At 48.9% G+C, this 10,593-nt stretch overlaps 1 non-coding gene across 1 annotated transcript; it reads left to right on the top strand.

Moving 5' to 3' along the window:
• Positions 1–2,294: 2,294 nt before the first annotated feature.
• On the top strand, positions 2,295–2,448 carry LOC115096284. The gene has a single exon (XR_003858021.1). It is a non-coding gene; the product is annotated as a 5.8S ribosomal RNA (ribosomal RNA).
• The last annotated feature ends 8,145 nt before the right edge of the window (positions 2,449–10,593 follow it).

Raw genomic sequence — 10,593 nt, 5'->3', positions numbered from 1 at the left:
AGTGCTTAGTGCTCATTAGACTTACTATAATATTAGGCTATGTAATGAAATGTTCAACATAGCATACAGGCTGGAGCCACCTACCAGTGTCCCAGCTGAAGCCAAATCTAAACCTGCAACTTCCCAAATCAGTTTTTATGTAAATACATCATTAGCTATGCTGTATGCAGTGCCCATAGCAGCCAAACTCTGAGGTGTCAAGCACAATAACCAGCACACTAGTCAGAACCTGCGGTTGAACCAGCCAACACATAAAAAAGCAACCCATTACTCCACATGCCAGTATACACCGCCCAACCTGGCAATTTGTGTCAACTCACTAAGGACCCAGCTCTGGCTTGAGTGCTGGTTGTTATTCTTGGCTTCAATGAAAATTGTTGTTTACCTGATAGTTTTTAATTAAGGTAAAGGTTGTAATGACTCATAAAGAGTGCATGAGAGGGTTAATATTTCAGGGTTTGATTCACCCACATAATGTTAGTTCTCTGGAGGATGAATGTGAGGAAAAAAGTCAAGTAGCAACTTTTAAAAACAATTATTTGGCAGAAATATGGCAAAAATGAAAAGATATTCATGGTATAGGAGAAGGGGCAATCAAAGTCACACCACTGTTATTATATTTTTAGCTTTATATAATGTTTAAATTTCTGACATACCTTTCCACCAACATGCCCAAAGCAAGATATAAGCCTTGTGAGAGAGTGTCCATGAAATTCCCCCAACCCACTGTAGATACAGCTATCTAGCCCAGTCCTCATTAAGGGTCAGCCCCACAATGGATTCTGGGTGAAGGGAGACTCCTTTAGCCATACTATAAGGAGACAGGGCCCTGAAGGGTTAAAGAGGCCCTAGAGAGCAAGCAGGAACCCTGCCTATGCGAAAACCTGCTATGTTTGATGGTGTTTTGTATCAAAACTGCAAGATGAGCTGCATTTACTTTCTGTTTTGGTTTTGCACTATAAATAAAAATGCACAGAAGGAAACAGCCATAGTCTGCCTCTTTATTCCTCCTGGCTGTTTCCTAAGCGCTATCGCCCAAGTTACCACAAGCCTTTAAAGCAATAAAATAACAATAACAACAAACACAAAGCAATAAGAATAGGACGCAACAAATAGCAGGGGGCATAACATAGTAAACAGAAAATATAAACCAATAGTAAAATTAAACCATAAAGCAAAAATAAAAATATAAACAATGGGGCAATTATCATATTACTGGCATAGACGCAAAATGCATAGGTACTTTTTATTTATAGGCTTTGCATTGGTTTTCAATTATGTGCTTACCTTTACTTTCACAATTACCGAAGGAAAAAGTACTCACAGTGATTTGCACCTGCTTTTTCTGTCGATACATTTTTCTCATCAAAACTACAAGTATAGTTTTAAAAATACTAAACTATACACAGGGAAGTCCATATTCTAAAAAAAATTTAGCCAATTAACTCAGAGGTCCTCATTCATTTAGCTGACTAAATGAATATTTGGACTAATAACTGGCTAAATTCTAGCTGGCTAATAAGTTTGGAGGCTAGAATTTAGCCGGATAAGTTAAGAGCATTCCAGATGCATAACTGGGAAGAGTTGAGTTAGCCAGCTAAGTTAACTGGTTAACTCTGATGTTTAGAGTTAGGAAGATGACTTAGGTGGCTAAGTCTTGTCCGGCCAAAGAGCTGTCCTAAAGATAGCTGGCTCTAGTTAGCTGGCTAAATTTAAGATAGCCGGTTATATTCAAAATTGTTGCTACACTATTGAATATACCTCCAAAGTTAGCCATATAAGTTTATCCGGCTAACTTTGCTATCCAGACTATATCTGAATATGGATTTCATAATTTTCTCCATCAATCTCACTCTGCCCTGGGTATGCCTCCACTACAAAGTGGGCGAAACTATACAGGTTGTAGAATTACACACATAGGGGTAGATTTTCAAACGGTTACGCAAAAACCTACCCCAAACCCCCCTCCCGCGCGCGCTGACGCATCATCGGGGGCATTCCGGGGGTGGGGTCGCGGGTGTAATTCCAGCCCGGGGGCATGGCCGCGGCCTCCGCACCAGCCCCCGGACTGGAACATGGCGTGCCAGCAGCCAGCCCAGCGCGCGCAGGTTATGCCTGCCTCGGGCCTCTGCGATGTCCCGCAGCCTCCCGTCCCATGACGGAGGTCGCCGGGGATCCCGGCCCGCCTCGGGTCTCGGGCTCTCTCTCTCTCCCTCCGACTCTCGCGCCTCACCCCCTCCGGTGTGTGTCGGGGTGGGTCGAGAGGGACGCGCCTGAGAAACGGATGAACCCATGACTCTTAGCGGTGGATCACTCGGCTCGTGCGTCGATGAAGAACGCAGCTAGCTGCGAGAATTAGTGTGAATTGCAGGACACATTGATCATCGACACTTCGAACGCACCTTGCGGCCCCGGGTTGCTCCCGGGGCTACGCCTGTCTGAGGGTTGCCCGTACGTCAATCGCCTCGGCGTTTCCCCTCGTGGATCGCCGAGCGCGCGGCTGGGGTCCGTTCGCAGGGTATGTTCCCCCCCTTTCTGGCGGGATACCCTTCGTCCCCTCAAGCGCAGACCTCCGGGGTCGCCCGCCTCGGGGAGCTCTGACCGTGCGGAGGATCGACGCGTCTCCTGTGCCCGCCGGGGCCGGGGGTCACCGCCGGGAACCGGGCGGAGGCCGCCCCGCCTCGCCCGGCCCTCCCCCCGCGTGGCTGTCTGTGGCGATTCACGGCTGCCCGCACCGCCGCGTCCTCCCGCCGGGACGTCCTCTCTCGCAACCCTTCGGGTGGCCTCGCCTTCCGCGCCGCCGGCGAGCGGCCGGACGGACGCAGAGCGCGGGATGGGGTAGCGGTGGTGGTGGTGGAGTCGCGGTCAACGGCGGTGTCGCCGCCGACCTCCCCGCCCGCCCACCCACCCTCCTCCTTCCTCTCCGACTACGACTTCAGATCAGACGTGGCGACCCGCTGAATTTAAGCATATTACTAAGCGGAGGAAAAGAAACTAACCAGGATTCCCTCAGTAACGGCGAGTGAAGAGGGAAGAGCCCAGCGCCGAATCCCCGCCCGTCCGGCGGGCGCGGGAAATATGGCGTACGGAAGACCGCCTCCCCGGCGCCGCTCGGGGGCCCAAGTCCTTCTGATCGAGGCTCAGCCCGCGGACAGTGTTAGGCCGGTAGCGGCCCCCGGCGGACCGGGACCGGGTCTTCTCGGATTCGGGTTGTTTGGGAATGCAGCCCAAAGCGGGTGGTAAACGCCATCTAAGGCTAAATACCGGCACAAGACCGATAGTCAACAAGTACCGTAAGGGAAAATTGAAAAGAACTTTGAAGAGAGAGTTCAAGAGGGCGTGAAACCGTTAAGAGGTAAACGGGTGGGGTCCGTGCAGTCCGCCTGGAGGATTCAACCCGGCGGGTTCAGGTCAGTCGGACCGGGGTTTCGGCGGATCCCCCACCCCTTTTGCGGGGGGTGGGGGGGCGCGGGGAACGCCTCCCGGACGGCCCCGGCCTCCGCAGGGCGCATTTCCTCCGTGGCGGTGCGTCGCGACCGGCTCCGGGTCGGCTGGGAAGGCCCAGGGGGGGCAGGTGGCCCGCCGCTCCGGCGGCGCGTGTTATAGCCCCCCCCCCCCGGCAGCAGCTTCGCCGTTTCCCCCGGGGCCGAAAGAGATGACCGCCTCCGTGCCCTCCTCCTGAACCCCCCTCCCCCTCACGAGGGGGGTGGGGGGGACGGGGGACGGGGCCCCCCGCTCCCGGCACGACTGTCAACCGGGGCGGACTGTCCTCAGTGCGCCCCGACCGCGTCGCGCCGCCGGGCGGGGAGGCCCACGCCGGGCGCCAGGGGTCCGCGGCGATGTCGGTGACCCACCCGACCCGTCTTGAAACACGGACCAAGGAGTCTAACGCGCGCGCTAGTCGGAGGGCCCCCGTCGAAACCCTGCGGCGCAATGAAGGTGAGTTTTTGCTTCTATGGCCAACTTCTTTTCAAATTTTCTCTTAGTTTGTCTTATCAATGTCTTACATTTAACTTGCCAATGCTTTTGCTTTATCCTGTTTTCTTCTGATGGCTCCTTCTTCAAATTTTTAAATGAAGATATTTTAGCTAAAATAGCCTCTTTCACCTCACGTTTTAACTATTGCTTTAAACACTAAGGGGCAGATTTTCAAACCAGTGCAAGCGGGGTACATTTGTGCGTGGTACCCCGGCGCGCAGAAATGTACACCCAATTTTATAACATGTGCGCACTACCATGTGCATGTTATAAAATCCAGGACCAGCACACACAAGGGGGTGTACACTTGTGCACCTTGCACGCACCAAGTCCTAGGGGAGTCCCGATGGCTTTCCCCATTCCCTCTAAGGCCGCTCCGAAATCGGAGTGGCCTCGGAGGAACTTTTCGTCTGCTCCCCCCACCTTCCCCTACCTTCCCCTCCCTTCCCTTATCTAACCCACCCCCCAGCCCTACCTAAATCCCCACCCTACATTTCACATATTTACGCCTGCCTCTGGCAGCCGTATCTTGCGCGTGCCGGCCAACTGCCGGCGTGCCATCCCCTGGCACAGCCACTGTGCCGGAGACCTCGGTCCCACCCCCGGACTGCCCCCTGACCTGCGCCACGCCCACACCCCTACCCCCTTCCTACCCCTTTTTCAAAGCCCCAGGACATACGCTCATCCCGGGGCTTGTGCGTGCACCCGAGGCTATGCAAAATAGGTTCAGCGCGCGCAGGAGTGTTTTTAAAGGGTTATGTGCGTATATTACGTGCATAACCCTTTGAAAATCTACCCCATAATATATGGTGCTTTTTAAGAATCCTAGAGATAAACTACAAATAACTATCTGGATTATTTATCAAAATGCATTAGGGCCTTATCACTTACGATAATGCCATAATGCACATGATAACGCCATAACGCACATCATAAACAACGCAATGCAAAATGTGTATGCAAATTAAAAATTGAGTAATCGAAAGGGCAGAGTTTGGTTGGAGTAAATTGATATGAGGGTCTGCTACCTTGGAATGTGATACAGTATTGCACACTAATGCGGGATTTTACTCCGGAAATAACTACAGCTTTTTTTTGTGCGGTACATTGAAAAACTATTTATCATGCTCCCACAGCAATATCTTGGATTGTGGGTATTATTGTAGCCCTTATCATGCTCTAGAATAAGAGGAATTCTAACAAACACACCTTAGAGACCTTCCTGGCCCAATAAAAACACCTGATCTTACCTGGCCTAGCTTCCAAAAGCCATAATGTTTGTGGCAAGTTTAATTGTTGGGGAATACTGGATGCTTTGGGAGGCTCGCTGCAGACAACACAAGGGGAACAACAACTTGAAGAACAGGCAAGGGCAGTTCCAAGCCCTCCTAGGGAAGTCCCTGCACTGAAGGCAGAACCACTGGTTCCATAGGGATGGGGCCCAGGGCAGGTGGAATAGCAGAGGACATACAGGGAATGAATCTTTCCTCCACGAGCATCCAGAGGATTATGTGGTTAGTAGGTATCACCTCAGGTCTCTGGCTATCCTGGAATTATATGAAGAAATCCAACGGGATTTGGATCTCGACAAGGAAAGATTCCATGCTAGGCCTGACCTCACCAAACTGTTGGCCACCCTGCATTTCATGGCAACTGACTTCTTCCAAATGACAATAGGGGTCGTGGGGGGAATGTCCCAAACCACTTTTTCCCGCTGTCTTGACTAGGTCATAACAACAGTATCTGACTGTATTAATCACTACATATACAGGCTTAGCATCTTATCATTTTGGCCCATTCATGATTACAGCAAAGAAAATAGAAAGTGGAAGTGGCACCACCAATAGCTAGAGTACAGCTGTAATGTTGGAGCTAATAGCAGCCTTGCTTTGTGATGACTAGGAAAAGGCCCCAGACAGTGCATGTTGAAAGAGTGCACTCAAGGAGTAGCAGAGAACCCAGGCAGCAGAGTTCAGCAAGAAGGAAATAGGGTCAGTGCAGGATGGAGGCAGGAGGCCCAGGAAGAGTCACAGCAGCATGGAGGCAGCAGCAACATGAACTGAGAAAAGATGAGACACTACAGCATAGAGGCATTAGCAGCATGAGTTGAGATAACATGATACACTGAAGCATGGAGGCAGCAGCAGCAGCAGCAGCATGAACTGAAATGACATAAGATGCCAGCATCAGGAGCAGGAGATGAGACATGATGAGAAGAGGCAATAGCTGGACCATGACTGGAGGCCGCATCAAGAGGATGGAATATGGTCAGAGTATCAAGGGGGGGCTTTAGAATTAGGCTGAAGGACTACAATGACTGACAGTAGACCATCCTTTCTGCTTGCTGGCACAGGAACTCTGTAGTGAGGATGGGTCCAGCAGCCTTCTTCCATCTAGCCAGCACAGGAAGTCTGTAGTGAGGATGGGTCCAGCAGGCTTCTTCCATCTAGCCGGCACAGGAACTCTGAAGTGAGGAGGATCCTAGCATGTTTCTTTCATCTAGCCGGCACAGGAACTCTGTAGAGGGGCCTGCCCATGACTATTGGTACAACTCTTCTTATTTGGCATTCGATGCCACCACCTTTGGTGCTTCATGGCCCTTGCCATGTCGTGACTTGCCACTTGGGGGGGGGGCATGTCTTTTAGGGGCCTACCCCATGGATGTCTGTCAGTCTGGAGATGGCTGCAGGGTGTGGACTCAACTGATGCTGGGGAAGATTTGGATGGCTGCTCAGGCATCCTTTGAAGGATCTGCGTCAGCATGTTGGTCATACTGCTGCGGCCAGCATTGTTACACCCTGCGTGTTTGCGGCAGTCTGTTCTTGCAGGACCTGGCTCTAGCTGTTCACAGCCCTCTTGAGGTGCACTAGCATTACCCTTATGTGTCAGAGATGTATCCCATGCCTCCTTTCCAGCTCGTCAAGCTGCTCATGCATGGACTCATCTGTTGATGGCAAGGATGTTGGTGCTGGTGCCAGGCCTGATACCAGTGCTGGTGACAGTGCTGCAATGATTGTGTGAAGTGCAGAAATTTGGGCCTCCAAATGTGGCATCATGGAGCTTCTGGGTTGCTCCTGCCAAGGGTGTAGTGTTTCAGGCTGGCGCTGTGTGCTGGCTCGAGGTTGTGCAGAATCTATTGACTCCCACTCAATGCTACGTTCCTCCATGAAGCCAGAGATGTTAAGGGACACATTGAGTGGGCTGGGTAAACCCAGGGGTTTCAGAATATTCAATGCCTCCTGAGCCTGTGGCTGCTGCTGCTGCTCCTCCTCTTCCTCCTCCTCACTCACCTGGTCTGTGCGTCCATCATGAAGGCCCTCTGCAAAAGGGTTGCTGTGCTGGGGCTTGCTGGCTGGGGCTTGCTGGCTGGGACTGGAAGCTTTGTGAGTGAGAGCTGTGGAAACAAAACATAAGACATAGGTACCAATGGCAGCAAGTATCCTTTTTGCATTTGACATCAGAGGTGCACTTTGCCTCTTAAGCATTATGAGCATCTTATGCCAAATGATGTGTACACCCATTGCAGCCTGCCCATTTACAGGTGATGAACTTTCTGGCTGTGGCTTGCATGATGTCCAGCTGCTTAGCCATGCCCTAGAAGACATCTGGCTCCATCTCCACCATGGGGGTAAGGGTGATGGGACTAAGGGCTCCTCCTCCGGTTTGCCGTATATATTTATTTCTGCTCACCATTTTGGCTTTCAAATGTGCCTTGATGTTCCGGTACCTGTGGGCCACCTGCTTCCTGCTACATTGGACTCCACTGTACCTAGAGATGCCCTGGGCTATGTTGCATCAGATCTGGCTCTTCGCTGCCTTCGAGGTCTTGGCTGCATGGTTGCTGAACAGCATGGCATAATAACTTTGTGTCATTGGCAAATTCGACCACCTCATTCATTGTTCCCATTTCCAGGTTGTTTATAAATATATTAAAAATCAGTAGTCCCAGAATGGATCCCTGGGGAACTCCACTATTCACCTTTCTCCAAAGGGAAAGTTTACCATTTACCCTACTCTCTGTTTTCAATCTTTTAACCAGTTCCCAATCCACAATAGGACATTGCCCCCATCCCATGACTTCTTAATTTCCTAAGAAGTCTCTCTCAATTAAGGAGCGGACTAGGAGGGAACTTCCCTACACCCTACCCTAGCCTCCCTTCCCCTTCCCCTTTTCTCCTCAACCCCTAACTCCTCCCTTGTTTGTTGTTTTTTTTTCCCAGCTTACTTCAGGGCCCGACCTGAAATAAGTTGCGCACGCCGGCAATTGGCCAGCACACGATCAATGCCGCTATCCCGGCCCATCCCTTCCCCGCCCCTCCTCACCCAGAACACCCCCCCGGGCCTGCCCCTTGCAGGAAGGCCGGCACGTATGCGCGTACCGCCCTTTATGCGGGTGGCAGGGACCTTTTGAAAATAGGCTCGACGCGTGCAAGGCCCCGCCCCGCGCGTAAAGGCCAGATTTTACTCTTGTTTGGGGGGCGTGGGGGTGTTTAAAATCCGGCCATTAGCTTTTGCAGCTGCTCCTTTAAGATTTTCCTAACTATTTTCCTCATTTTATCATAGTTACTCTTCAGAAAGTTAAATGCTGTCACAGTAGATTCCTTTAGTATCCTCCATCCTGTTATTAAGTCAAATTTGATCATGTTGTGATCACTATTATTAAGTGGCTCTAACACTTTTACCTCTCGCACCAAATCATGTGTTCCACTAAATAGATTCCCTTCTTGTTAGTTCTTTTGTGCCAGCTGCTCCATGATGCATTCATGTATTTCATCTAGGAACTTTTATCTTTGCCCCGAAATCACTCATTATTACTGTGCTGCTGATTTTGTTAGCTTCCCTAATTTCTTTTAGAATTTCATTGTCTGTTTGTTCATTCTTGCCCGATGAATGGTAATACATCCCCACTGCTATTTTATTCCCCCTTTCACCTGGAATGTTTATCCATAAAGATTTAATATTGCATTTTGTTTCCTGCATAACTTTTATCCCATTTGACTCAATCCCTCTTCAATATATTGTGCCTCTCCTCCACCAATTTGATCATTTCTAACATTTTGATATAATTTGTACCCTGGTATCACAGTATCCCATTGGTTATCCTCCTTCCACCAGGTCTCTGAGATGGCAATTATAGCTACTTCACCCAGTGCTATGTATTCTAACTCTCCCATTTTATTTTTTAGACTTCTAGCATTTGTATACAGACATTTCAAAGTATGTTTTTGTTTGTATTAATAACCTGCCTATTAATTGGGGGTAATTTGGAATCTTTCTGCTCTGTCTGTTCCTCCTGATAGTCCTCCTGTGTTTTTTTAGTATTTTCTGAATACTGATTGTTTTGATCTACTTCTGCTACCACCTTCAAGAACCATAGTGATCAAGTTTTCCTTTTCTCTGCTAGCTTTTTTATACAAAGATATGTTGCCCTTTCTAAGCTTCTTTTTCTTGGTGTCCATGGTTTCTCTGTACCTTTCATGTCCTTAGTCCCTAATGGAGTGTTATCTACACAAAGATTCTTTTTGAAGTCATCTAGTACAGTGGTTCTCAACCTTTTTTTGGCCGGGACACACCTGACAGATGGTTCTCACATGCGTGACACACTGAGCATGTGACCGTCACGGGGCTAAATGTAAACATGCACTCTGCATCCACAGGAATCCCCTCAACCCCCCGCAATGAGTGCAGAGCAGATCTAGGGCATTACCCTGTACAACTCGCCATACAAAAAAAGATATTCTGGTTCTGATGACTTCTCAGTAAAAGCAAAACAAACTCCCTTTACTACCAGGCACAATAGCCCTTCTTATGAAAAGACAGTAATTTACCACTAATGCATATCCTATTGAGAAAACACAACAAATAAGATTGATACAAAAGCCTACATGCTAGTAAAATATCTCACCTCTGTCACACACTCAGAACTGACCTTCACCAAGTACAGAAAGACCACACATTATAAATATGGAGACAGAAACTGGAATGGAAAACCAAAACAGCCACTCTGCATGCAGTGCAAACCTAGAGAAATGGAAAGAGAAATATAGCACCTAACATAGTCCCAGGATCTGCAATAATGCACACAAACTAACCCGCACAAAGATACACCTGTATTATGGAACACACTCAACCAGTAACAACCCTATCTAAGGAATACAACTATTAAACCAGGCCCTAAACACTAATACATTTCCTATTGGGAAAACAGAATAAGCCAAGCTGCTATAGCGCCCCACACAGAAATAATTGTAAAGCTTTACTAAAAATGTTACAAAACAGCTGCTGAACAGAATATCCAACAATTAAAAACTCATAAAAATTATTAAAACATGTCCAAATATCAATAAAATATTTCAAAACAGCAGACATCGCATAATACCCAATAATTAAAATGGCAATCAAGAAAAATAAATTTAAAAAGCCACCTTTTCTTACCCTCTCCAGCAACTCTCCTACTCCTTTCCCTTCCAGGCCAATAGCACTCACAGGAAGCAGCAAGGGCTGCTGAAGCTCTGTCCTCACAGTCCTCTTCCTTAGCGCCCACAACCAGTCACTCATACACATAACTCCAATTAGACCCCACGAACAGTCTCAGTCTCTCTCACCTCCCTGACC

This window comes from Rhinatrema bivittatum, chromosome 7, assembly GCF_901001135.1.
Source record: "Rhinatrema bivittatum chromosome 7, aRhiBiv1.1, whole genome shotgun sequence".
In the NCBI taxonomy this organism is placed as follows: Eukaryota; Metazoa; Chordata; class Amphibia; order Gymnophiona; family Rhinatrematidae; genus Rhinatrema; species Rhinatrema bivittatum.
This window is presented reverse-complemented; position numbering and strand designations above follow the sequence as displayed.